Source organism: Marmota monax, unplaced genomic scaffold (assembly GCF_021218885.2).
Source record: "Marmota monax isolate L192 unplaced genomic scaffold, Marmota_monax_Labrador192_F-V1.1 WCK01_AAM20220418_F8-fsc00019, whole genome shotgun sequence".
In the NCBI taxonomy this organism is placed as follows: domain Eukaryota; kingdom Metazoa; phylum Chordata; class Mammalia; order Rodentia; family Sciuridae; genus Marmota; species Marmota monax.
In genome coordinates, this window is record NW_026695242.1 from 550,391 (window position 1) to 577,931 (window position 27,541).

Sequence of the window (27,541 nt, forward strand, 5' to 3'; positions counted from 1 at the left end):
CCCAGCTTGGCCTGGTGTATGGTCTTGGGCAAGTCACTTCCTGACCACAAGGCTCAGGTTTTCACCTTCACGATGGTGATGATGATAACTAGTGCCTCCTGGGGAGGTCACGAAGATGAAAGGTCATAACCACACAGGACCCAGCACACACAGATAGATAAGTACCGGAGCATCAGAGGGCATCACCATCACCATAATCTCCATCACCATCATCATTATTTCTATGTACTAGATAAGAAAACCGAGGCCCTCAGCACTGGAGGGATGGGGCTCCCCAAGGCTATGCTGGGAGTTGGGAACAGAATAAAAGCAAACGTCCCAGTCCGGGGCCAGGGCCCCCCTGCCCTCCACTGCCTGGCTTGGGAGACCAAGGAAGAAGTGGAAACTGGCACTGAGCCCCTTTCCCTCCTGGCTGCCCAGTCCTCTGAATCCCACTGCCCGCTCTGGGGGCATCCTGTGCTCCCCGTCCAGCACACACTGGCAGATGCACAGACCTGGGGGCCGTTCCGTCCCACTTACCTGCTGAGGTTTCTGCCAATGGACCAGGACTCAGGTCACGGGTGAAGGGGACGGCGGCCCCAGCCCTGCTATATCCAAGCACAGTCACTGCGAGTCCTATGGGAGAGAGGAGAGGGGACAGTAAGCTTCAGGGTCTAACCCAGGGGCAGCCCCTCAGTCCCTTACCAACCTCTAGACCCCATCCGCCTGGTCCCTCTGGCCATCTCCTGGAAGACCAAGCTGGCCCACCATGGGGAAGCTGGGTGCTGCCCGCCCCCTCCCAAACTTCACATTCAATGCCCTGACCCAGCCCCAGTGGCACTGCCCTGCGTGACAGCAGCAGCCGTTAGCACAGCACAGCCTCCTGAGCCCACCTCTGGCGTTCCAGGGGCACACTTCTGAGTCCTTCGAAGCCCCACTGGCCTTTGAGAGCTTGCCCAGATGATTCCACGGGTCCCCTCGGACCTGCCCTGCTTTCTCTGCTCACCCCCCCGGTCAGCTTTGGGCCTGGCTGGGCCTGTCTCCTCCAGCCTTTGCAAGCTCATTCCCCTCTTACGATGGAGTCCCTGGACATCAGGAATGGGGTCTAGTTAGTGAGAACCAGAGCCGCTTGGTGAGGGTGGACGGTGAGTGGTGGGAGGAAGGTGAACTGAACAGGGTAGGCCAGCCATGTGCCTGACATCAGGGAGCCCCCTGAGGCCTCCAAAGCATCCCCCAACCTTCTTGCTGTAAGAGCCCAGGGAACGGGTCAATTTGGTGAGAGGACAGACACTTGGTGAAGCTGATACTTCGCTTTGTCGTTTATAAGTGAGGAAACTGAGGCCAAGATAGAGGAACGGCTCCTCCCATGGTCCCGTGTCACACACAGATGAGGCCAGAAGAAGGACCTGCTCCCGGCCTGGCCTACCGCCAGCAGCTGTCAGGGTCCATCTCCCCAGATCCTATGTCTGCAGACATGGGGGTTCCTGACTGTGGATGGTCAGGCCAGACATGAAAGGCAACTTCTAGGTTGGAAAAGTGCCGCAGAAAAAGGCCCACCTGATGGCCCCACGTCCCCCAGCCTGGAGGCCTGAGGTTTGGGGTGGGCAGAGGGGACATCACAAGAAGCCCCTTCTAGTGTCTCTGCAGCTGCACAGGGTCAGTGGCATCTTTAGCTGGGAGTCTTTCTAAAACCCCTCATGAGCCCCCAAACACTGCTGCAGAGTCTACACTAGTACTGTCACCTTGGAAAACAGTGGAAGTGCCTCCTACCGGGTTGCCCATCTCACCACCCGGAGACCCCATTTCCACAGAAGCCACGCACTCGTTCACCAAAGACGCACCCTAGAGGGTTCCCAGCCAGTGCCGCACAGAACAGCCCGAGGACTCCCCAACAGCCCCAACCACAGGGTGGATAAACTGATGAACCCACACGATGCGTTACCCCACAGCCCTGAGAAGGAGGGGTCCGCAGCCGTATCCAGCAGCACGGAGGGAATTTGCAAACACGACATGGGTTTAAAAGGCCAGACGCAGGAGACAACACGCTTCTGAGCTCCACTGACACCAAGGTCAAGAATAGGCAAGATGACTCAAGCCGACTAAGTCCAGCCAGGGCATCTTCGTTGCTCCTCCTATCAAGAGGCGGAGTCGGCTCTCTACCCCTGGATCTCAGTTGGCCTTGGGACTTGTTTTGACAGTTAGGATCCGGCAAAAGTGACATGGTGTGACATACAGAGACTGGGCCACAAGAGGTCCTGCCGTTTCTGACCTTGATGGAACAGACAGGCCACAGAAAGGAACCACCTCGCTCTCCTGGAGGACCGAGGGGAAATGAGGCCCAGGGAGCAGCCAGCACCAACCACCAGGTGTGACTGGGGCCATTCGACCTTCCACTGCACTGGAGACCACAGCCACAGGAGCCCGAGGCAAACAGGGAATTGTGAGATTGGATAAGGGGCTGTTTCAGGCCACTCGGTTTGGGGCGTTGCTGGGCAGCCGTGGATAATTGGCAGTGGGCTGTTGCAAGTCAGCATAGGTCTGGAATGTTCTATTTCTCGACAGCATGATGGTTACACAAAGGATGGTCACTTTCAGATGATTTGAGGTGCTATACATGTAGGATAGGATCTTTTCCACACAGATACAACATGGATATTTTTCAATAGTAGCTAAAAACAAAACAAATCCTGAGGCTCACCACCTGGAGTAGTAGTCCTGTCGGCCTCACCTCCCCTCTTTCTGCACAACCACCACTCCCTCACACCTCTCTCTTCCTTTCCCCACCAGGCTTCAAGCCTGAGCCAGGCAGTGCCTCCTCTGGGAAGCCTTCCCTGACTACCTCCCCACCTTATCTGCCCCTGTGCCCGCAGCATCCTCTGTGACCAGCCCATCTTCCACCAGGTTTACAGCTTTTATTTCTGTCTCCCCACCTCTTGGAGCTCTCCAAGCAGATGCCCTGTTAGGGTTAGGCAGCACCTGGCCTCTTCTTCCCCAGGTTCAAGACCCCACAACCAGGCTGTGATGATCAGAGCAGGCTCCAGGGACACAGGGGACTGGCGATCACAAGTTGATTCACCTATCAGCACCAAGCAGGCGTTCCCTGGCCAACTCCTCCTACAGAGACCAAGGTGGGGCTGAACTTCAGGTAAAAAGAAGGTCTACAGGTGGACACGGGGCTCTCCAATTTGCAGAGGACCCCCCCCCGAATAATCTATTAAAATAAGATGGCAAAATGGATGGGTCATCATGCAATGCTCCACTCTGTGACAAAATAATGCAAACTTCCCGAAAAGTCGTCAGGCTAGACCCAGACACCGGCTCCACTGAAATCCTTCCACATACTGACCCAGGAATCCTCTCCCACCAACCTGCACAGCCTCACATGGGTGACTGGGTCAGGATCTCAGCTGACTCCCAATGCCAGGGCCTCAGCTTGGACTCCTTAGGCCTCTTGCCGGCTCTTCGCAGGTCCAGCTCTGTCCTAAGTGGAGGTGTGACTCCTCCACCTGGCTCCCCCCACCGTCGTCTCCGAAGAAGACAGTCTTCTTTCTCTGATGGGGACACTGAGCTCTGACAGGCCAAGGGGGTTCGGAGACCCAGTGCTTTCTGCCTTCCTCAGGGTCCCCACTGTGTTGAGAGGCTCGTGGTCAGCAGCAGGCTGTCACAGCCACGCCAATCCACTCCACACAGGCCACAGCCCCCTGTCCCCAGTCCCCTGCCTTTACTAAGAAAGAAAGCTCCCTGCTCAACAGAGGCACAGCCAAGGCACAGAGAGGCCAGGCTGGGTGAGGGAAGGACATCAGGTCCCTAGAGAGTGGCTGTTTTCAAGCAGAGGTGACAGCAGGTGCTCAGGGAGCTGGCTAGGTCACAGCCCAGCATCAGGAAGAGCTCCAGAATGGAGCATCTAGGGTCTCACAGGGTGCGGGGTTGCGCACCCAGTCCCCGGAGGGAGTGGCCCGGTGGCACTCTGGGTGCTGTGGGCGTTAGGAGGGAGCGGGCCTCCCCTCATGATAAGAGTCACCCGGGCTGATTGGTAAACCCACAGCCTGCCTGGCCACTCCCCTGAGAATGAAAGCCTGTGGGCCTGGAAGAGAGCCCAGAAATTCAAATTGTTAACAAGTCCTCCCAGGTGACCCCCTGCATCTGGGAAGTTTGGGGGAGCACTGGTGAATGACCTTCTAGGTCCCTGTGGGCCCAGAGATGAGTGATTCTGAGTCTCCCCCTCCTCGCCACCCAAACCCCATCTGGAAGACTCCGGCCAGCTGGGCGGCCGCATCATTAAAGTACAAATGATTTCAAAGCTTTAGGAGGGGGGCAAAGAAGTCAGGGGAAGGGGGATTCTCAGCCCATGGTGAAATCAGCCCAGCTCCTTGCTAGCCCCCCTGAGCCCCCAGAGCCATCCAGAAAAGCTCAGCATGGTGGGTGGGGGGGCGGTGGCGACAGCTGTTCAGTTGCTGTTCAGTGAGGCCCCGGAAAAGCAATTATCTTGCTCTTAGCAGAGAGGCGCTGGCTTTTACCCGCCCCTTCCCTCCCTCCCCCTCCCTCCCACCTACACACACACACACACACACACACACACACACACACACACACGCACACGCACTCGCCCAGGCCAAGATGCTGTGGCTGACTCTGAGCCCGCCTCCTCCATCCCCACTTCCCAACCCCAGCAGCCTCCAGATTCTCCAACTCCCTCCACCTCCATCCTCTGAGCACATTTCCAACACTTAAATCATTTAGCCAGCTAAACCGGAGACGGCAAAATGGGTGCTATTTCTTAAAAACATACAGAGAGCGTATTAAATTATTGATAGCCATTAAACAGGGGGAAAAAATTAAACAGCTCTCAGATCTTATCAATCATTCATGCAGTTTCCACTGGGGTGTTTTCTGGAGAATGATCACTTGGGCAGCCCAGGGAGCTGGCTCCTGCTGGCAGGGAAGGCGGTGGTGGGGTGGAAGTGGGGTGGGGGCCCCCCTAACCTCCAGCAATTGTGTTCCCAAGGGGTCAGGGGCAGGGAACAGGGGCAGGTCAAGCTCTCCACGAGCACACTCCCACCTTCCCTCTTTCCATTAAGGAAAGGAGACTCCAACACCGCCTTCAGGAACTACCTTAATTAAATCCAGCCTGCTTTTATTAGGCACCTACTATATATCAGGCCTGCAGGATGCACAGATAAACAAGCCTCCGGGCCTTCACGGGCTAATGGGGGAGTGCTTTGCAAGAAAATGTGATTATACTACATTGTGACAGTGTCATTAATAGAGGTCCGTGGAGAGGTGGCTCTGAGAAAAGGGGACAATTTCAACGGGAGGAGTGGTTGGTTGCTAAGGAAGACTTCACCCGAGGAGTAATTCTTGGGTGAATTCTTGGGTTGGAGAGGGAGAAGTGTCCAGAGGATAAATGGGGAAAGGCATTCCACGGGGAAGAGCCGGGCTGGGGCCGAGCAGCATGAACGGGCACAGCTGTGCGTGGGTCTCGAGCCCCTCCTGTCAACAGCGTACTTGAATGGCCGCTACTGACCAAGTGGGACGGGAGGCCGGGCCCAGAGGGTGCAACACAGAGCAGGTTGTGACCTCAGTGTGTCCTTTAGGCAATGGTCAAATCCAGACCAGGGGAAGGATGTGTGAGGCCAGCACCACCCAGGTGTGGACAGGCAGGGTCAGGGTTCACCCCAGCTCCAGGGGCAGCAGCACCCCCACCCCCCACATGGCAGATCCATTTCCTGGCTCTAATTCAGGACACCTAAGCCAGTGTGACGCAGGCCACAGAGGCTACGGGGCCAAGGCACCCCTGCTCTCAGCCACAGACAGGTCTGGCAGAGCTGTGCTAGGGAGACAGGCTCCCTCCTCCTCCTGAGCCGGGCCAAGGACTTGGGCACCAGGGCTACTGGAGCCAGAGGACAGCTGATCCTGCCCTACCTCACCACCCAGGGACCATCCCCAACCAGGGACCATCTGAGGCTCTGAGGCCAGGACAGGCAGCAGCAAGGAGCGCAGAGGCCCCCACCCCACGGAGGCCTCTGCATTCTTGAATGCCTTGCAGAAGCCCTCACTCGTCTGGAGCCCGAGCCCTGCCAAGCGCGGGTAGCACCCTCGCCAGGGAAAGCTGCTGTCACAGGCAAACATTCTGGGGAGAGCAGTTGTTTACCACCAACGCCGGGCACTGTCAAGGCATCCTCAAGGAAATTAAATCTGCAAAGTTGTGAACGACACAAAGGAACCCCCTCCCCAAACTCCCAGATGCTTCATCCCCGAGGATCGGGCTGCTCCGTTGGCTGGTTCTGGGAGGATGCACCCAGAGCTGCAGGAATGTGCCGCTGAGTGGGACAGGGCAGCCACGAGCCGGGACCAGGAGCCAGGACCCTGAGTTCTGCCTCCCTCGGCCACCAGCCCTCCCGTCTCTGGGACTCATTCTGCTCATCTGCACAACGACAGACACACATTCAGATTCAATAAGGCCTGGAACACAGAGAGCCTGAAGCTGACCCCCACACCTCTGCTGCACTCACTGGAGGACTTAGGGTGATGCCATCAGCCTGCTTCCCGTAGACCAGAGTTTGCACCCATACCTTGTGGCTCCCCTGGGTCCTTGTGGCCCTTATTTGGATTGCTACATATGACCTCTTCTCTCTAACTCAGATTTCCACACAGGTGCAGGGCCCTGGGCTGAGCTTGGACCCAAGCTAGGTAGAGTAGCCTGCCCAGAAAGGCTTGCTGACCAGCAGAATCAAGACCCAAATGAGTAAATACAAATACAGCTGTCTCTGCTCAGGGACCAGCCCTGACTCCCTGTCACCAGCATGTCCCACTGCCAAATTCCCCAGCCATCCAAGTCCTTCACTCATGAGCTATGTTCAGTCCTAGAAGTCTCTCACACCCTCCATACCCCAGACATACCACAATCAACCTTCCCTGGACTTTCATGGCCCAGGGCCTTTGCATATACCAGGGATTTCTCTATCCAGCAAAGTCCTGCTCGGGGTCAAGCTCCACTTTGCCCTTTGTAACTGTTGTGCACTAGACTGAATTCTGGTCACATCTGTTCTGAACTCAATGGGGACATCATGAAGATAAATAGGATTCCTCTCATCGACACATGGCACACAGGGTCAGAGTCAGCAGACTGACCACCCCAGGTTTCAGCCAGCTACCCAGAAACAGTTCCTCCTGATAGCTAACCTGCATAGCTCCTGTTGTAATCTCGAAAACCATTCCCTGGATACTGGGTGTGATATTTTCAGCCAAGTGTAGTTGAGACTGTATTCTTAGAGCTCCGGAGCAGAGGGAAGGAGCAGGCTTGGGAATTTCCAGGCAAACGCCAGCAGAAATTGGCCACAAATGAATCATTAACTTTTGAGTCGAGAGCTCTGAGTAGCTGGTGCCAAGGTCTCAGGCTCTGGCCTGTGTAGGCCACTTGGCCTCCCTTGGCTCAGGCCTGAGGTCACCCCCCCTCTGCCCCTGCTGGCCATCTGCTTCAGCCCACAGCCACTGGTCATGGAGAGCCGGAGCCATCCAAGCCAGAGCAGCCCAGATGTCTTATGGGAGAGGTCCGCCTTTCCCCGGGAAGGACTCCAAGCTGTGCCCACACACTCGTGTCCTTCTGGAATGTTGTCCCTTCCAGTGAGCTCAGCTCTTTGTCCTTCAGGGTCTGGCTCTGGCCCAGCCTGCCTCTGCTCTTGCCCCTGCACCTGGGCCCACCTTGGCCCCATGACCTCTGAGCTCCTGCAGCCCTGGCCATGTCCTCTGCCTGCCCTGGCCTGGGTGCCAGAGGCTCGTTTCCCCGTTGAAGCCCCTGCCAAGATAGGGCCTCTGCATCCTCTTCTGGATCTCGGCAGCTGGCCTGGGGTGGGCACAGGCTGGGAGGTCACAACATACGGGCTCACTCATGGGCTCCTTCTGCAGCCAGCAGGGCAGCACCTGGGCCAGCACCTACGGGGCTGCTAGGGGGGTCTCCAGCCCACACCTGGCTCCAGTGGGACATCATGCTTCCTCCTGGGCCTCCTTTCAGGGCCTCTGTGGTCTGAAGGAGGCAAGTAATGGGATCGCAGGCCTCCCGTAGCAGGACTACTGGGTGGTGCCAAACACTGGTTCCTCAGTAGTCAGCAGAGATCAGAACCAACCACCTCCTTCCCCAGGTACCATGCTGCAGCTGGGGCTGCTGGCTGTACGGCAGCCCCTTGGGCTCCCTGAGGAAGGGCTTAGATTCTTCTCCAGTGGGACTGCTGGACATCTAGAAGCACAGAGGATACCTCAGCAGTAGGCATCCTGCTCTGATAGCACACCATTCTCCACGTGCTCACTGGACCAGACTTAGTGGCCCCTCACATGGCGGTAAGAAGCACCATTGGTATGCCTTTCTCCTAGATTCTTCCTCTCTTTGCAACATGAGGGAGACTACCATTAACACATCTGCTTGAAAGAAGAGGAATCCCAGGTCTACAGAGATTCTGACAGAGAGGAAGATGAGGCGTTTTACCCAGTCCCAGGGGAGTGTGCGGGCGCATGGGGATTCAGACATGGATGTCTGACCCAGGGCTACGTGTCGCCCACACGCGTGCCTGGCGCCCTCGTCTCCCATGCTCAGAGCCGGAATAAGTACTGTGAGCACCACCCTGTTCCTGGGACTGACCGATTCTCAAAACAGTCCTAGGAGCTGGCCAGTGAGGGTCATTAGTACCCTCTTACAAAAAGGGAAACTGAGGCCTGGTGACCTACCCAGGAGTTTATGCCCCACTTAAGTCCCCACCATGACCCCATGGGTGGCCATTGTTAAAATCATTTTGCAGATGGGAAAATGAGGAATGAGGATACACAAGGGATGGCCTGGTGCCACACACTAGGGACAGAGCCTGGGCTTGTGCGCTGATCAGCCTGCCTTTGGACCACATTTCTCATGTGACCCAAGGTGGCACCCAGGGCCTGGCCTCGAGGACATGATGTTCAGACATGGAGGTGGCTGGGAGATCTGGAGGCAGCTGCAGGTCCCTCCCTCTCCTCCAGCATCTGTATGGAAATGAGGCAGAGGTGCTTGGAGGACAGACAAGGCCATCTCCCCGCCTCCTGCAGAGATCCTCTCCCTTTCTGACAGCAGAGAGCCTTCACAATGAGCTTGTGAGCAGGCCAGGGCCTCTGGGCCACACTAGACACTGGGCATGCATGTGTGAGTGACGCCCGTGATGGTACACACATGCCTGCCTGCTTGTTTAGGCATATACATGAACTCTATGTGCACACACAAGAAAGGCTGTCAGCTGGACGGCACCCATGGAAACAGGAGGAGGCGGGGGCTGCATGTTTGCCCCCCCCACAGGTACATGCCCACTGCACCTGACAGACACACCCATGCTCCCACACGGCAGTAAGCAGATGCCCAGCCCACAGATCCAGAAGCAGATGAACACGGACAGAGACTTCTCAGAGGCCACGAGCCCATAGAGCGCTGGCAGGCCATGTGTGTGTACCCGGCACACCTGTGTCCATCTGCTCTAGGGCAGCACACACCCGCATGCAGAGCTGACACGGTCTATGGGCCACTCAGCAGGACGTGAACAGCCTCTGGTGCTCGCAGCACGTTGACCTGTGCACGTCCACTCAGGCGTGGGCCCCGGGGCACGCGCATACACACGCACACAACGAGTCCTGGTGGGGGCTGGGCCCAGGAGATGTGGAGGGAGGCAGGAGGCTGCTGGCCATCTGCAGATCCATATGAGGAGCTCTGTGCGGCCGCCATGCTGGTGTAGTCAGGCCTGTCCACAATGGACCCATAAATCAGGAAGCAGCCTGCCGCAAGCGTTTAAATCACCATTCCTGAGACGCGGCACTTAGGAGAAGCTGCCGTCACCAGGCCCTGGCCCACCATCTGCGTGGTGGGGAGGAAGGATATTGGTATTTGGCATTCTTTCTGCCCAGGGCACCTCCCACCCTGACCCCCTGCCAGACCCTCATCTTGCTAGCTCACTAAGTTCTTCTTCTCCCCTGTTCTAACCTCCTTCCTCCACACTCATCTGAGACCCCTGAGTATAGTCCCCCTCCCCCAGAAGCCAGTGTGCAGGACCCTAGGGAATGGACTGTCTGTTTCTGGACAGGAACACTGTGGCCCGTCACCAGACTCAGTCACTGAGCTCCAGCGCGAGGAAGTCACCTCCCTGCACCTGGCCTTGTCTACACTGTCTGTTAAGTGGGGATGGGAACAGGGCCTCCTGGGGCTCTGGTCCTGGGGATCTGCGGTCCAGGAAAAAGACCCTCTGTGATGCTGGTTAATTATGACTATTAATAATACAACTGTCTGGGTCTCATAGAGGAGCCGGGTGATTAAAACTGGGCGCTGGGCCCCAGCGGCAGAATCAATGGGTCTCTGGGCCAAAGGGTGTCAGCACTAGCCCGAGGGCAGTGGTGATTCCTGGAGGGGAGAGCTGTTTACACTGAGCACACAGATGTGGGGAGGAGAACCCAGTGGGCAGCTGGACAGACAGACAGTGGGGAGCTGGCTCCTCAGAGGAGGAACAGTTGACAGGACTCTGTGCCTGACCCGGGGTAAGCCCACCTGGCCTCCCTCTGCTCCCCAGCTCGCCTCCACCCCATTCAGTGCAGCCCAGAGCCTCAGCGGCCAGGGGTGGCATGGCGTAGTCCTCTGCCCAAAGGAGCTGTGCGTGATGCAATGTGTCGGGGCCGAGGCAGCCCCTGTGACGATTGGGACCACGCCATGTCGCACCTCTGCCTGGTGCCCTCTCTGTCCCCCCAAAGAAGCCCTGCTCTAACCAGCCTGCTGACTGGGCTCCTCCCAGCCTTCTGACTGCCTCTCCCTTCCCCCATGGGGCCTGGCACCTCTGCCCTTGCCTGTCCATTGAGCGCTCCTTCTCTTTCTCTGGGTGCACACCCCTCCCCTTCTACACTGGGAACTGCTCCTGACCCTGCCCCCCCCCGTAGAGCCCACCCAATGAAGAGAGAAGACCCCCTCCCTGACCCAGGCACTGTGAGCCTCAGCATCCCCACTATGGACCTATGTGGTATTTATGCCCATTTATTAATGAAGACACAGAGACACAGAGAGAATAAAAGTGGTCAAAAGTCACGTGACCAGAAGTGGTTAAAACACAGACCAGGCCATTTGGCTTCTGAAGTCTCATCCACGAGTCCACAAAAACTCCAAGTGAATGAATAAATAAACTCATAAGTGAGGTTTAAATACCAGAATGCGTAACATGTTTTGAGTTATCTTTGTGAATCGAAGGTGAAGTGGCCAGGAGATGGGTGCCCATGGGTTCAGCCCAGGTATCTGCATTAACTTGCTGTGTGACCTCAAATAAGTCACTTGCCAACCCTGGGCCTCTAGATCTGTAAGATGGGGGCAAGTTGGGCTGCCCATCCACTAGCCAGACACAAAGGCAGTGGTTGAATGGGCACCCTGACCATGAAGAAAGTGCTCTGTGCTGATGGCTATTCATAGGGCAGACAGGATGTCCACCCAGAGCTCAGTGCCACCTCTGGCGGGACACTGCAGGACAAGAGATGAAGGATCAGGCAGCAGGACTGTCTTAGAAAATCTGGGGGCACTCGGCCACCCAAAGAGGCTGAGGGTGAGGAAGCAGTAGGTGTGCACAGAGCCCGAGGATCTCCCCAACCCCCTGATAATGGTTGTCCTGTGGCCTCTTCCCCTGGCTGCTCCATCATGTTCTTAAGTCCTGGTCACCTACGCTGTGTCCAGCCCTGGGTCAGCTGTACTGGGGAGGGCGTGTGGGAAGCACATTGGCTTTCTGAGCATAAGGGCTATGTGCCGTCCCTCTGGGGCCCGTGATGCAGTGGGCATCCCCATGATGCACGGGGAACCTGCCATGAGGTTTGAGAACCTCAGAGGAGAGGCAGAGAGGGCTGCATGGTGGGCACTGGCTGGGCTGCAGAGCCTCCTGGGATCTGGGCCACCTCCCCCCAAGGGACACTTTCCTTCAGCCTGGACCCAACACAGGGATTTCTGCAGCTCCTCTGTGTGGGACACAGTCACCCCCTCCCTATCCCCTGTGCGGAGCATGGAAACCACACGCAGGACAGTTTGCAGGGCTTGGCTTCCTCGGTTTCGTCAATTTCCTCCCGCCCTGCAGATTGCCAGGAGCTCAGTATTTTTCTTGAAATCAACTCACAACTTTTGCTGAAATACATTTATTTTTTAAAAAACTTTCTGGAGTTACCTTCAGTTCAAAATTAGCATCATTCAGCACAAATATAGGTTCAACATAAAAGCAAATGCAGGGAGGACAAACACACACTGCTGGGCCGTTACCTGCCTGCCAGGGGCTCTGGTCCCCCGACCAGCTCAGCCACGTGTTGAAAAGGGATGTGGGCGAAGGTCTGCATCCCAGGAGGCTGTCCTGGACACAGGCAGAGGGATGAGGGGCCCTGCGACAGAGGGGGTTTCAGTCCTGATCAACATGTATCAACCACGGACAGTCACCTCTCTGTACCTCCCAGGCAGGCTCAGGGACGCGTACAGGCTCCCGGGGGCGGCAGGTGACAGCTCTGTGGGAGGCAGGTGACAGAGGCTCACAGAAGCTGGTCCACTGGCCCCAGGTCACACAGCGGTGAGTGGCTGGGCCAGGCTGATGACTGGGGCCTTCTGACTGAACACAAGGTCTGGTGCTCTCTGTTGGCGCTGCCATGTCTGTGTCACACGGACTCACTTAGAGCAGAGTCACCCTGACCTGCGGCTGGCGGGGTAACAGTTTTTTACACCTGAGGTTAACAACTGTGATTTAAGAGGTTATTTGTCTTAATTTTCAGAAATCAGCTTCTCGGGGAAGAGATAACTAACACATCAGGCACGGGAAGCTCATCTTTTAGAAAATATTTATAGCATTTCAAGACAGTTTGGTGGCAATTGGATCCAGCATCTGCTATTTTCCTCACTTTCCACCACAGCTCTAAAACCCATGGCAGTTCACACACACACACACACACACACACACACACCCCACAACAACACAACAGCAACCACATCAGTGCTGATAGGAAGTGGGAGCCTGTCGTTTCTTTGAGAAATGAGACACGGTGCTGGCAGGACTGCAGAGCTCAGTAGTGCCTCTGGTTAACACCCCAACATGCCCCTGCGAGCAATACCTACGGCCGATGCTCAGAGCCGCAGCCAGCGGGCCAGTCCCCAAGGCCATGGTGAGGTTCATGGCCTCCAAGTTAGGTTTGGAAGGGTTCCCAGGCCTGGGACTGTGGCTCCCACAGGAAGCCCCGACAGTGGCAGAACTCTCCCCTAAGATTTGGATTCCAGCTGCAAAGTGGAGACGGACAGGGAGAGAAGGGGCCACCAGAAATTGAAGGCATTCTACGGCCAGGCGCTGGGCTGGCTGCGCAGCACGTGTATTTACCCGCGATCTGCAGATGGCACAAGTTAGACTTGGTCAAGTCAAGGAAATTTCCAGAGGGCACAAGGGCTTGGCCATCCCACTTCACTCTGTTGACAGTCCTTGATGTGTCTTCTATGCCACATTCACCTGTCCCCGGGGCCCTGCAAGGCACCTCTATACTCACACTAAAATCCAAGACCGTCTCAATGCCAAAGTTCCATAACCAAAATGCAGTGTCTTATGTGGGGACCCCGAAGAACTTCCATTCTATCCTGGGGCCTTAGATAAAAATTCCAAGGCCCTGAAAGGGGTGAGGACATGTTCAGGGTCACAATGCACTGGTAGGTACCAAATACAGAAAACCAAGTCTGCTGTGAAAATCCCAAAATGTGTTGCGACTCCCTCTGGCCTTCAACCCCAGTCCAGGCACACGAGGGACAGATAGTACTTCACCATAAGAGGTCAACCCTGCTGAGAACGAGGCTGGGGAGTGACACCTAGGGCTCATGTCCAGCTGACAGCAGACACTGCTCCAGGCTCTGTGGCCAAGACTTTGACCCCTCTGCACCAAGGCTGCAGCCCTGCCCTGCCTACCAGGACTGGCCTCCACACCAGGGCACACAAGGCCCTCATCCGTGGTGAACTGGGACAAAACCCCAGGCCAGGCCCTGAGGGAGCACCGCCCACATGGCCTGGGGGCAGGCTGGCAGAGTGCCTGGGGAGCAGGGCCGTGCCAGCCGGGGACCTGGTGCAAGCCATGCGGCCACTCCCCTGGACTCCCCTCCCTGCTCTGGTGCCAGTGAACATCTGTATGTGCAGGATGCCATCGCCTCTCGCCTGCCCTCCCCTGAATCCTGTTCTCCTCCGCCCTCCACTGCTCCCACCAACTGCCCTTTGCCCCCAGCAACCCAGTTGTCAGACCCTAAAATCAAGACCTCTGTCACCTCCAGGGCGCACCTCCCTGTGTGCCGCTGGCGCCCTTGTCACCCAGCCCGATCCCCGTGGACGGTCCCCTGTGCATCTGGCTCTGCCCACTTCGCGAGGTACCGCCTCCTTTCCCTTGGCTCCTGGCCCCCTCCAATGATTTCTCTGCTGTCCTCAGATGCCAGGAGTATTCCAGACCCGGGGCCTTCAAACTTGCTATCCTCTCACCACCTCCTACCCTCTCATTGGTTGTCTCCAGGGGTTCTTGCTGGTGGTCCCTGGCTAATGTTCACGTGCCACCTGTGATTTCCTATATGGTGCATCCTGCAAGCTGATTATGGCTTATATATGCACTTATTCTGCCCCACCGTGATCCCACCCCTGTCCTTCCCAATGACGTTAACCTGGGAGGATTGGCATAGCCTCCGGCTGGCTTCCTGCTTCACATCCAGTGGCCAGAACAGCGGCTGCTACAAAATTAGCGCTCGGCGTGGCCGCAGGAACGAGGGGGCACTCGCCCTTGTCTCCTCAGCGCCCCGCCCACCTCCTCCCAGCAGGTTGGAAAGGAGTCCGCTTCACCCACGGGGTTCTGGGACATCCAGAGGTGTGCAGAGGTGTGTCCAGCCGAGCCAGGAGAGCGCGAGGAGCAGAGAAGAAGGAGCCGTGAAAAAAATCAGGAAACTCTGGCTCTAGCTTTTCTCCTGCAACTCGAAATGTCGCCTCTCAGGAAACCACATCCTGTCCCTATGAGCTGGCCACAGCCTCAGCTCCGGGCCCTGGGCACCCTTGATGAGATGCCCCCAGCCCCGCCCGGCCCAGTTCCTTTTCTGAGTGGGTTCTGGAACTCACTGAGCCTGCCCTGAGGCTGGCGGGGGAGGGGGAGGGGCAGGGGGCAAAGCCAGCCTCGTCTCCTGGGAGGGGCAGGACCCGGGGCTGAGCCAAATTCGGGTCACGCTGCTGCACCCACAGCCCTCGGAGGGCTAAAAATAACTGTGTTTACACACTTCCAGAGCTGGGATTTCTGCCTCTGTCAGAGGGGCTCAGGGACTTTACTACAATCCTCGCATCCCCCTGTGCCTCTTCGGTTTGGGCAGGGGGTGACCTGGTCCAATGCACACAAGGAGCAGGACTTTTGGAGTCTGCTTTTAGGTGGAGATAAATTAAGGAAAACTGAACAAGCTCTTGATTCTGTGTAGGCAGAGGGTTTTTTTTGTTGTTGTTGTTGTTAGGAGACAGGCCCTCCAATGGCAGGAAGTATGGAGAAGGTGGCCAGGTCCCCGGCCACGCAGGAGCCCAGCCAGCTTGACCCAAGGCCTCAGTTGCTGTAGTGGCACCAGGAGGCTGGACGTCAGGTGGAAGTCCAACTTGCAGTGTGACCTGAGGCAGGCCACTTTCCCTCTCTGGTCTGAATCGTCCAGGTCTATTGGTAATTGACAGCTGCTCCTCCCACCACATTCTCAGTGGGAAGGGTTGACAGTGCATCTCAGTGTTTAGGGCTGGGGGGCTGTGTGAGAAAGGGTGCCAGCCCCTGGGTGTCCGTGGCTGTCTTCGTGCCAGATGACAGGGCACACCTGCCAGGACAGCTGTCAACAGGCCACCCGCCTTCCTCCCTCCGTCTCTGGCCTGGTTCACCCAGATGGACTTTAACACCGGAGGGGCAGGTGCCAGTCGCCTGCCTAGAGCGGACCCTCCCTCTGGGCAAACAGGCCCTCCCCTGACGCCGAGGCTCCCACGAATGCCGCACCATTAAGAGACATGGGCTGTCAGAGAGTCGGCACCTGGCTGGTCACCCTCCTTGGGCTGGAAGTGGCCAGCAAGCCCTGACCTTCCACACCAAACATGCCCTGGGTGAGGACCTCAGCAGCCCAGGATGTCTGGCCCCTGGCCTCTCCTCTCTGACCGGGGAGGTTTGGGTGACTGGCTGCCCCTAGGCAGGAGCAAAGTCCACCCCACTGGCCTGGCTTCGGGAGCCGCACCCCTCTGCCAACACCCCTCTGGCAGTCCGAGCCTCTGGCAGCGCTGTTCCCATGTCTCCCATTGCCGTTCCTCGCCACCCAGCCTGGGAACCCCTTCAGTGTCCACCTCTCCAGCAGAGTGCGCTCCGCTGTCTGCCTGCACTGTGCACCCCCTCTCCACCAGACAGTTAGTAGCTCCCTAGGGCCAAGCTTCGCCCTCCTCACCCCTCCACACAGGGCTGCATAGGAAGGCACAGGCAAATGTGTGCCGGATTACCCTCAAGGGCAGAGCTCTGTCCTCCTCTCTCCTTGCCCCTTCCAGACTTTACAATCTACAGCCGGCTCCATTCTTTTATTTTTTTGGTGGAGAGGGATTGAACCCATGGGTGATTAACCACTGAGCCACACCCACGGCCCTTTAGGGTCTCTTGAGCTGCTAAGTGCCTCACTAATCTGCTGAGGCTGGCTTTGAACTCGTGGTCCTCCTGCCTCAGCCTCCCGAGTTGCTGGGATCACAGGTGTGCGCCACTGCACCCTGCAACTGGTTCCATCCTTCTTCTTCAGAGCCCCCTGTCCTCTTGGGACCTTCAGGGGATCAGCCTCCGTGATCCTTCTCAGATCTGAGGCTCTCAGCCAGGCTTCTGAATGCACTGCCAGTATCTGCATGGTCAGCAAGCGCCAGGAGTCCTGTGAGCAGAAGACCCATGGCCAAGGGCACTTCCACAGCCCTTGAACTCACTCCCTTGGGACATCACAGCACCCAGTTCCCCTACCAACCACCAGCCACCCGCCCCAGCCATGAACCACTTGCAGCACTGCTCTGGCCCCTTCTCCTGTGCCCAGCCAGCCAGTGGTGGCCTCATGTCCTCTTCCCTGGACAAGAACAGCTTTCAAGTAGCCACTGTGCTGATCACGCTCCATATTCCACCCACTGACAGAGCTCCTTGCTGACTGTGCTTGAAGGGAACAGGCACTCAGGGCCCTCGGGGTGCACTCGGGCCGGGGGAGCCCCTGCCTCCCCTCCTCAGCAGGCTTGATGCCTCCCCTGCCCTCTTTCTGATGAGTCCTGACTCATCCTTTGGGATACAACCCAAAGGTCACCTCCTCTGGGAAGCCCTCCATGAATGTCCTTCCACTGCAGGCTGACCTAAGCCTGTCCCCTGGAGGCTCTCCTTGGCAGGGCTCCTGTCTCCACCCAGCAGGCCCTCATGCTGGAGGAAGTGCCTGGCCTGGCCTGTTCCCTAGTGAGGCTCTGAGTTCCTGGGTTAGGCCAGGAAGATCACCCAGGGCCTGGCATGAGACTGCCACTCAACAGCAGCGTAGTCCTGAGCACCAGGGGGCCCAACCCAGCCCAAACCGTGGGCACAAGGGTCCTCGCTCTGGAGACACGCAGAGGGGCTAGAGATGTGAGGCGGCCCACATGGGGTCGGACCACAACAGCACGGTGCTCCAGCCGCCTCCGTGACCAGCCCCACCAGGAGCAAAAAGGGGGGCCAAGTGGTTCCTCCGTGCGCACCCGCAGCCACTCTGCCTCTAGCTCCCCTGCACCTCACCCCTGCCCCCCGCACTCTCATGGCCAAGGCTTCTCGGGAGCCGAGGGGATACTTCCTCCAAGCTTAAGCCGGGGGTGGGGGGGGGCTTATGGCCCCCCATCAGGTCACCTGGGAATTGCAGGACCAGGAAAAGTCAGGGTCTCAAGCTCAGCAGCAGGAGGGAGGCCTCCAGGGGCCACGAAGGTCCAAGGAAGCACAGAGGGAGCCTGGGTGGCCCTGACCCAGAACTGCCTCCTACTGTCAGAGCAGAGCGGCAGAGCGCCCGGGTCTTTTCCTCACCTCATCGAATATCCTTCCTCTTTCCTGAGGCCCCAGGGGGCCTGCAAGCCGCCCTTCTTGACTGGTAAACACAGAGGCAGAACCAGCCCCAGTAAGGCCAGGGAGCCTTGGGCCGCAGGAGCACCTCAAAGTTAGCCTGGGGGGAACCGGGAGCCTCCCAGTCCAGAGGAGCCGGGGTCACTGTGCCCAGCTAGGTCCTCCCTACAGCCCCGTGCTCCTCTCCTTCCAGCTCCCAGTGACCAGGGCTGCAGAGTGGGTGTCAGGGCAGCTCCTGACAGGGTACAGCCAAGAACCCCCAAACTCTAGCTCCTTTGGAATTTGCCAGCAATGTGGCCTGCATTTACCTCATCTGCCACTCACTGTCACCCTTCTTCAGCCAAATTCTAGAACCCCTTAAGGGCCTCTCAGAACTTCTCCAGTCTCCACACAACTACAAACAAAGACCGAGCTCACTTCTTGTCCACCCACGCCCAGGTAATTTACATCCTTGCTGATGACAGTGACCCCACAGGCCAGTTTACTAAAGTCCCCACGCCTCTTTCTTCACACAGGCACCCAAGGCCCACAGTGACCCCAACCCCAGCAGCACCCCAGAGAGCCTGGCTCCTACCCCAGCTCTGCTTCTGACCAACTATGTGAGTTTGGATGTCATGTGAACAGTCATTCATTTATGCTCATAAGAGCCCTCAAGGTGGCTGGTCCTTCACGTCCTACACCCATTTAAGAGATGGGCAAACGGAGGCATGGATCAGTTGAGTAGCTGGCCCAAGGGTGCCCAGCTGGTGAGCACAGGAGCTGGGAGGCAGGCCGGCAGGCTGGCTCCAGGGCCTGTGCACTCTGCTAAGCTGTGCCCAAGCAAGACTTCTGCCTTCTCTCCAGTACCACTGGGATCCAGCCTGGCCAAACTCTTCCCTCCCTCATAAACTTTAGGGTTCACCCAGGATTCCATGCCTGGGCCCATCTAGTAGGTCCTCCCCCAGTCTGCCAAATACACTTCGACACAAGTTCCAACAAGCCATCCATTTCCCTCTTGACTCTTAGGCAGGAACGACCAGATGACCATTTCCACAGCCCTATGGCCTAGGCTTCCATCAGGATACCTGGGGGCCCAAGGGCATAGACTCCCTTAGTGCCTTGCAGATTGACTGAAAGAGCCAAGGGATCAGGTCCTGCCTGTCCACAGTGGCCTGAGAAGCCTGTGGTAACGAGGCCCCGTAGAAGGTTCCAAGTGGGTGCCGAGGCCCACTCTGGTGGCTCCCCTTCCTCACACCATCTGGGGTGGGCAGTTAGCATCTGAGTAGCCCTGCAGAGAGGTGCCATGAGGACCACATATGTAGTGAGCACAAAAGCCCAAAGTGACAGAAATTGATAAAAACTTCACCGCGCTGCTGACACCCCATATATCAAAGGCCCCAAATCTCATTCTCTGCTTGCCTCCAGTTTCTATCAGAGCTTGCCAGCTGCACATTTATTGAGAAGTTTGTGATCTGACAGGCACTGTATTACCAACATTAATGATGCATCAGTCCTAGAACGACTGGGGAAACAGTCCAATTGATTTCATTATCATCTGGAGTTCTTCACATTTCATTCCAGGCAGCTCGCTACCAGGGTCTGAGCAAGGATCAGAGGAAATAAATGAAGGGTGCAGGGCCAGGGTGACCCCGGGCCAAAGGCCCTGCACTTATCTGGAGACCCTTGGCCACGGCCCTTGCACCCCTCAGCCTCCCTCTCCACTTCCTCCACCCTCCGTGATTCCAGGAGCCACTCAACTAGCAGGTGGTGTCAAGAGTTGGAGCCAGGATTCCCATTCATGCCGCAAAGATGGAGGTGGCTGGCAGGAGGCAGAAACCGGCCATGATGTCACCATCACGTGCCCTTTGGCTAGGGCAGGGAATTGGCCCCATGTGAAACCCACCAGCAGCTCTGGGCCATGTCCACATCTGACCCACACTCACCGCAGACCCGGCAGCCCCCCTGGCTCTCCCGGGACAAGTGGAACTGAAGGGTATGTGCAGTGCCACCTCATCCCCACCTGCTGTGTCATTTGCCTGCTGTCCCCCAGACACTGAGGCTTCCTTTCTGCTTCTCAGCCCATGCCTAGGCTGTTCCTGCTACCGGCGGGCTGTCTCTCCTCATCCTGCACCATCTCATGGCCCTTCCTGAAAAGGCCTTCCTTGTCTGAGGCCCCCACACCCACCTCCTGGAATTTTCCATCCTGCACCCTGCTTGTTTCTCTCTGAGAACTTCTGCTTTGTAAAGGTGTCACTGGCTTGACTTGTTGACTCATCTTCTCCCTTTGGCTCCCCACAGGCAGGGATCCTATCTATTCTGGTCACCATCTGGACCCTAGAACCTAGCAGGGTGTGGGCCTCCATGGCCTAGGTCTGAGAGTAGACAGGACTGGAGAAGCCAGTTGCTACAGATCCCCGAAGGCAGCATATGGGGTCAGGAAGTGCTGGAGAGAGCAGCCAATTGTTTCAAAGCAGAATGACCTCCTCCATGCCTGATCCCCATTTCTAGAAGTTCTGTGAATCCTTTTGCTTTCCAGCTTCGGACCCATCCCCCACACACTCAGCTTCTTTCAGGAACATCTGAGGCTTCAGGGCTGGTAGGAACTGAGGTCTGAAGTCGAGGCCAGGAGCCAGGTTCAAATCCTGGCCCCACCACTTGGGCAAAGCATATAACTGAGCTCAGGTGTGCCCAGTTTCCTTCTCTGCAAAACGGGCTTTACAACCTGTGGCCCCAGTCATCTCTCAAGACCTTGGGGTTCTGCAACAGAGCAGATGAATCCCTAAATCATCATGACCAGGACACACCCTAGTCACCTCTGCGGTGCTGCCTGCCAGTGTTCCGCACTATGTTGAGATTCAGAGACCCTGGCAGCCCCAGGATGGGGACCCTGGAAATGCTTGGACTGAATTCTGAGGGAGGCTCATTGTGCCCCAATGGTGCAGGGGCCTGGGGGCATCTCTGGGTGAACAGGTACCAGGTGCCCTTCTCATGGTGGCACTGGTTAGGTCATTCCAGGTCCGAGGTGGCAGGCTAGGTGCAGAGAGAAGGCAGGTGGAACAAGGAGTCTGCATTCAGAGCAGCCAGATAAGAAGACTAAACCCGCTTATCGAACCAGAGATAGCAGTGGACACCAGGAAATCCAGGAAGCCAGCGAGAGCCGGCCGAGTCAGGGTCAGCTCTGAGTGAGGGTCCCCGTCAGGAAGCACACAGAGCAAAGAAATGGTCCCTGTAGGGGCAGGCTTCTAACTCCTGGCATTATAGTTATTATTGTTATTTAGTACCATCTGGAATTAAATCAGAATATGTGATTTAAGAGATAGTGTTCTGACTTGAAAATAGGTTTTTTCCCTGAAATAAATATTACTGACATAATTTATTCATGAGCATTCACCATGGGGCCGGCTCTATGCTGAGCACTAACCACATATTATTATATTTCATTGTCCTAACAACCCTGATTGTCCCTACTTTACACCCATGAAAACTGAGGTGGAGAGGGGACCTCCGATGCCTGACGTCCCACGTCTGAGGTCCCATGGATGGAAGACACGGGGCATGACATCCAGGCTGGTCCCAGAGCTGGAGCTCCTGCACCCTGTGGGGAGGGAGCAGCCCCTTGGCCCGAGGGTCCTAAGCCTCTGACTAGCTTCCAGCCCCATCACTTCCTGAAGGGGACAGTGAGGCCCAGGGAGGCCTCAGGCGTGTGTGAGATCACCCACCCTGCTGGCTCGGTAGACCTACCTGATGCACCTACTGTTGACTTCGACTCACTTCATTCTCTGAATGACCTGGGAAGTGAGTGGTACCCATGAGATGGCACAGCATTTAATCTCAAGAAAAAGAACCTTCTGGTGGCGGTGGCTGCTCCTGGTGGCGGCCCCAAGTTCTGAACGCAGGCCCCAGCTCTGGAGGCTGGTAACCACTGGGCAACTGGCTCCAGACTCCTGGGATCTGGCTTGAGTGGTCCCTTGGGGTTGTGAGGCGAGCAGAGGCTGCCCAGTTCCAGCACTCGCAGCCCCACATTGTCCCCATGACAGCGCTGGCGCGCTCTGCACCTGGCGCCCCATGCCAGCCGGCAGCCTGGATAAACAGGCCCGGCTGCAGCCGGACTCACCCGGCTTGCTTGTGCCCAGGGATACCAGGTCTGAGGACGGGTTCCTTGGCATTTCCAGTGGCCTTCTCTTACTCAAGCAGGCCTTTCTGTCCAAAGGGCAGCTGTGACGTGCGGAACAGGGCTGTGGTATCAATATGAGCCCAGCATTGTACGGCTGGGGACAGACAATGCCCTCAGCCGACTGTTTATTTATAAATCCAGCCAGCGCTCGCTGTGACCGTGCATTGAGCTTCTCTCCCCAAATGCAAATTGACTTCTTCCTGTAAGTCAAACTGGCTTGGTCAAGCTGATAAAAATCGTCCCAAACAGGCACTTTTATCTCTCCAATATAGAAAGTGAGCTGCACACACGCCTCCTAGAAAGAGGAAGATGTCTTTCCACTCCTTCAGGGATGGGCCCAGGGCCCAGAGGTCTGGGAGCAGCTGAGAGCAGTGGGAAAAAAAAAAAAGGCTCTAAACCCCAAGGCCTGTGTTCAAATCCTGCCATCAACACGGCGTAGCTCTGCAGCCTTAATCTTAGTGTACCACACGCTTTATGCCTGTGGATAAAAAAAGGGATCTGCATAGTCCCTCCCCCTTACGGTCCACTGGAGAATTAAATGAGATAATGTGCAAAAATGGCTTGGACAGTGCAGAGACCCTAAGAAGTGGAGGCAGTGGAGGTGAGGAATAATAAAATAACTGTCACGAGTAACTGAAGTCTGGACCTGCCACCTGTCTGTTGTCTTGCTGGGTGGCTTCAGCACGATCCCTTCTGACTTTGAGCCTCAGTTTCCTCTACTCTTCAGTAACTGCCCTGCTAGGTAGCTCAGCCCCTCAACTACCTGCACCATAATAAAACAGCTTTGGGGGTGCTATTTCCGGTACTGCCTCCCCACTCTCTCAAAGGCTTCTTTTATCAGAAAAACAAAATCTGCTCTTTGCAAAAACCCCAAACTGCCCCTTACGGGAAAGCCAGATACCTGACCGCCCCTCTGCAGCGGGCATCCCCACCAAGCTCCATTTAAAGGCACATGGCTTGTGCAAGGCTTGCTGGGGGGTGACAGGGGTCTGATAAGGGCACATTACCGACTAGACGAATAAAGGGGCCTCTGGGAGTGTGCAGGAAGTGTAAGTGAACACAAAATGGCCCTAGAAGTCACCAGAGACTGAGAGGCACACCACAACCTCTTGGCTGAGGTCCCAAGGCTTAGAACTGGCCTTGCAGCACTGTCATAGCAATGGTGCTTGCCAGGTGATTAGAGCCCTGCCCGCAGAGGGATGCCCTTAATAGCCGCCCAGGCCTGATGTCCGAGCGCATCCGCGCATATTCACCACGAGCCATGGGTGGCAGGAGTCATCAGGACAAGTGGCTCAGGGAGGACAGAGCCCGGGCCTACAAGAGGGTGACTGGCCCAAGGTCTCGTGGCTTGATAACCAAACCTAGAGGCCTGGACCGCCTCCCATCGGGAGAACCCAGGGAGGCCAGAGGCCACACACGGGCCATGCCAGCGTGGCCACAGATTTCTCAACATGGACTGAAACCTGGCAGTTAGCCCATGAAGGACTTCCCTTCTGTGCTTCACTGACTCCTCTTGGGGACAGGTGGGAGGGCCGCGCAAGACTGTAGATTCTTCCACCTTGAGGACAGAGGCTCAGGCCTGGTACTCAGAGGAGCTGCCAGCTGAACCTGCACCAGACCAGACCTTCAGGATCCCCCCCCCGCCCCCGCCCCCCGCCCACCTAGGGACTAGGCTCACCTGTGTAATAGGGCTCCATCTCCTCCAACCCCCATGGCTCCCTGCCGCCAGACTAATCTCCTAAACACTGCTCTGCCCCTGCCCTCCCTGCTCAGCCCCCCCCTCCCCAATCATTCACCTCCCCCTGCTTCACCTGTAGAAAGTGTCCCTTCCAATCCTGACATTCTCTTGGGATCCCGGCCATCCCCAAAGCTTAGCCATGGTTACTCCCTGGAGTGCCCAGGCACTGGCTGCCCACACGCTGCCCCCGCTGCCCCCTCCTGTACTGTGTTCCTGCCCTTCACCTTCCAGACGGGCTTTTCCTCCCCGACCTCCTTGTCTTGTTGTAGCCAAAGCCTCCCCATTTTCAACACTGCCCTAAATGCCCCCTCCTCCAAGCAGTCCTCAAGATCTTCGCCTAGAACTTCTGCCAAGTAGTCAAGGCTTAATTTCCGAATTATACTGTGAAACTCCTTAAGGTCAGAGCCTCAGCATTTTTTTTTTTTGTCCTTCTTCCATTTAAGAAATATTGTTTTAGCCTGTGCTCAGGGGACACAAGAGACGGGGCTCTGGCCTCCTCAAATCTAGAGACTGCAAATAAGCAGACAGTTGCTGGGCGCAAGGCTATGCTATGGCCACAGAAGCAGAGAGGGTTAAGGGGTAAAGAGCCCCAGGTGGCTTCTCCATCGGGAGACTTCCCTGCACAGGTCCCTACCTGCAGAGGTGCTCCAGGGGGCCAGTCCCCTCTTGGACTGAACTGCAGCGAGTGACTACAGAGCAGGGTTCGGGACAAAGGAGGCTGGGTGGGCAGGGGTGAAGCAGCTGGGTGCGTGCTGGCCCCCAAGGCCAGGGTGCAACTGGCAGACAGGAAGGAGGCAGCACCAGACCCCCAGCAACAAGCAGGAAGCCCTGGGCCTGGGCAAGACGACGCATCCCCCACGTAAAGGCAGCCAGATAAAAGCTGGGCGTCTGCCCCGGGCACCTACATCCCTGGTTCCTCAAAGCGGGCTCCCCACGCGCCTGGGTTCCCGCATGGTGTCGGCAAGTGGGTGGGCACCTTTTTGTTTTCTGTTTTTCTGAGCAGGCCTCTCCAGATGGACCAGCCATCGGAAATGCCCGGCTGCACACCGCTGGCGCCTGGCCTAGCAGCCCGGCCTCGCCGCGCTCCGAACGTCTCAGCCAATGGCTCCATTGTTCCTGCCTCTCAAAGCCTTCTCTGGAGCAGGGCACAGACTTCTGGAGAAATAAATAAATGGGATCCTACATGCCAGTGTGGCGCCTCCTCTCTCACCCCCACCTCCAGCTCTGTTACCCAGTTCATGTCCCGGGCCCACTGCAGTCCGCTGGGCCCGCACCAGGGAGGGGACAGAAGAGCCTTCTGCTGATCCAAGCACTTCTCCCTTCCAGATTGGAGCTCCCTGGCGGGTGGGGGGGGAGAGTCTGGAGCAATCTTGCCACAGGCACTGGGGACCCCAGGGCTGTCCTGGTGATGAGGATGATCCCTGCAGCTCCATTGTGCCACCCCATGTCACTTTCTGCAGATTCCCCACCCCCACTCAGGGCATCTGAAAAAGTGGAGCATGGAAGGCAAGGGACCTGTGCCCCTCCCTGCCTCCCCTGGCTGGTTCCCCCCTCTGTAAAGTGGGGCAGCTAAACTCAATAACGGGGGCGCCCTGTCCCCAGTCCCCACTTGCATTCTGACTTGATCACGCTTGAAGAGCCTGCAGCAGGGATGTGCCTAGAGCAACTCATGCTCCAAAGGCATGTGGGAAGAAGAGGAAGGTAGGATGGGGGTGAGGTGGGCTGTCCAGGCTGCAGAAGCCTTCAGAGCTGGTAAAAGCCTTAATCCTGCATAATGATTTACAAAGTGACAAGTAAAATAGATTTACTGTGACAGCTTGAAAGGAGAACCACAGAAATAAAATTACACTCCGCTCATCCTGTTCTCTGTAACCTGTCTCCTCCCTTCCCCAAACCAGGAGTTCCTACAGACACACACGGGCAAAAAGGGAGCAGGTGGCCTGAGGTGGGGGCTGGGGGGAGTGGGAGAGGGACAAAGGAAGAGCAGGTCTGCCTCTGTCCTGGGAGGGCAACTGTCCCTGGTGTAGCTAGCGAGGCCTGTCATGCCCATATAAGTGATGGCTCAGCAGGGAGACCTCCAAGCCAGGGAGACCCCTGTACAGTGCCCATGAGCAGTTCCAACTGAAGGAGCACACGGCACACAGCACCTCCTGTGCCCTGTGGTCCCAGCATCCCCAGTTTCTCCAGTCTAATCTGCCATAACAATCCTAGGACTCCTCTGGGTCCTCAGGGCCCCCCAGGAGAGGGTCTGTGCTTGCCCTGGGGGGAGGCCGGGACTCCAATAGCACTGACCAAAACCAAACGAGAAGAGGACAGAGAAGTCCAAAAAATACCAGCAGGGACAAGGAAAATAAGCCAGGTTAATGGGTAGCACCCCGCTTTCTTTGTCAGTGTCAGTGTCCCTAAATCTGTCTACACAAGTACCAAGGGCTAATGAAGTGGGGCCCGCTGAGCTCCAGCTGGGTGGGGACTGAATGAGCCAACCATGCAGATGTTCCAGTCGTGGAGCGTGGAGAGGCTCCCTTCTGTGGCAATGAACTCTGCCAGCTGCCCTGAGGCTGCCACCCATCTCCCCCAGCACACCACAGGCCCAGGCACCTGCTGGAGGCTGTCCCGTCAGAGGGCAGGGGCAGGCAACTGTGCCCATAAACTCATTCATTTGGACCAACAGACACGGACCATGTAGAGAGAGAACGGGGCCAGGTTTCTCTGCCTAGTCAAGGGACCTGGAGCAACTTCACTCCTCTGAGCCTTGGCTTCCTCTTCTGAAAAATGGGGCTCCTACCACCCACTTCAGAGGGTGGCTGTGACCGTGTCAGGATCCTGAAGTTCGATGCTGGGTGCACTATGGGCGTTCCCAAGGATGGGAGCTTTGCCTCTGGCAAATGTGACTGAAATGTGTTTGCAGTGGGGACAGCTAACTGGAATCTCTGGTCTCAGACCTGTCTTAGCCCACGCACCTGCTCACGACCCACTCACCTCCCGGGGACTCAGTTTGCTGCCAGCATTGCATCAGAGAAAAGATGGCCAGAGACACTTAGGACCGCAGTCAGAGGCTGACTGAGAATCCTCCAACCTCCTGCAGCCTCTACTCTGCTTCTGGCAAGGGCTGGAGGAGCTGCGTCCTGGGCAAGGTTTGTGAAGGCTCCCATGTGTCCCTCCCTGTCACCCTCTCCCTGACACCTGGCAACTCCCTAATCAGTAAAATGCTGTCCTGCACCTTTAACTGACAGAGCACGGACGTGCCTAGGCAGGCCTGAACACCCATGTTTACCCAACAGAAGGGTGGCCCTCCCTCCCTCCCTCCCTCCCCCAGCACCGTGGCAAGCTGGAGCCCATTTGCCTGCAGACTCGCCTGGTGCGTAGGTTGCGCATACGATCCCCTGGCCCTGCCCAGAGTCTTGCCCAAGAGGCCCTGCGGCCTGACCCGAGCTGCTGTTCTGAGCCAATTCTCCCAGGAAGCCGAGCCTGGGCGGGCAGCACCATGGGCACACTGACTCACTGTGGTGCTCAGCCCGGCTGCGTTGCCGGGCCCAGGAGGTGCCCCGAGAGCCCAGCCTGGCCTTCTGGTTTTA

General features: G+C 57.0%; 1 protein-coding gene across 3 annotated transcripts in view; it reads right to left on the minus strand.

The window, feature by feature from the left end:
* Positions 1–27,541, minus strand: part of Zmiz1 (zinc finger MIZ-type containing 1) — a 219,394-nt gene that overhangs the window by 174,412 nt on the left and 17,441 nt on the right. For all 3 annotated transcript variants that reach the window (XM_046419961.2, XM_046419960.2, XM_046419962.2), the window contains exon 2: positions 520–615. The gene's annotated coding sequence lies outside the window, so the exon portion shown is untranslated. The remainder of the gene's footprint in view (positions 1–519; positions 616–27,541) is intronic.